Source organism: Cicer arietinum, chromosome 3 (assembly GCF_000331145.2).
Source record: "Cicer arietinum cultivar CDC Frontier isolate Library 1 chromosome 3, Cicar.CDCFrontier_v2.0, whole genome shotgun sequence".
NCBI classification, from domain to species: domain Eukaryota; kingdom Viridiplantae; phylum Streptophyta; class Magnoliopsida; order Fabales; family Fabaceae; genus Cicer; species Cicer arietinum.
In genome coordinates this window covers 28,240,738-28,241,588 of record NC_021162.2, presented here as the reverse complement: position 1 = coordinate 28,241,588, position 851 = coordinate 28,240,738, and the positions used below count along the sequence as shown (strand labels likewise).

The 851-nt window shown below is 30.0% G+C and overlaps 1 long non-coding RNA gene across 1 annotated transcript in view; it reads right to left on the bottom strand.

Moving 5' to 3' along the window:
* Positions 1-231: 231 nt before the first annotated feature.
* The window catches only part of LOC113785000 (uncharacterized), a 1,758-nt gene continuing 1,138 nt past the window's right edge, over positions 232-851 (bottom strand). Inside the window, exon 2 of the long non-coding RNA XR_003471175.2 lies at positions 232-773. This is a non-coding gene — a long non-coding RNA (uncharacterized lncRNA). The remainder of the gene's footprint in view (positions 774-851) is intronic.

The window sequence follows — 851 nt, the reverse complement described above, 5'->3', positions numbered from 1 at the left end:
GTGACCGGTTTAGTGACCGAATTTAGTAACCGATTTTGTGACCAATTTTTGAGACTGAATTATTGACTAACGTTTGAGACTGATTTAGCAACCACTTTAAATTAATTTGCTTTATCATTAGTGACTGATTTAGAGACGAAATTTGTGACAATATTTATAAAATATTTGGTCACCAATTCAGTTTCTAAATATTCCTGTTTTTTTTTATTACTTTAATATCCAAAAGAACAATAAAAATAATTTTTTAATTTAATTTCAATATCTAAAAAATTCATACACCAAAATCATTTAAAAGCATTAATCATTTCACCGTATATAACTAAAGAATATAATATATTTAAGTAATATTTCTAAGTACTCAATATTACAAATAAAACTACAATCTTATTCTAGTTTGCCTTCACAATCTTGTACACATTAGTAGTTTGCCATCACACCAATTAAAGTACACCTCATGGCAGAACTAATAACATTGTACTAGTAAGATCTTCTTTCTTAGCTCCCATTGCTTCAGCTACTATTGCACACTGGGCAGCAACCAAAATAGAAGCATAAGCTATTGTTGCATCTCTATCTTCATTGATTCCTCCTTTTTTGAATTTTCAGAAGCAATAGCAGAAAGTGTTGCTGCAACACTTGCAATTGACATTGCTGCATGCACCTCTGCTCTGTGCAATCTCTGTTCTTCTTTCCTCTTCATCTTTCTTTCCTTAAACCATTTCTTTATTGACATGCTTTTTATTGGTATTATCTGTCTTCAACCATTATTTGGACTGCAACATAATTAATTTTTTTTAATACGATTGAAACTGTAATGTAATCGCAGTTGAGGTTATATAGATCACATTTGA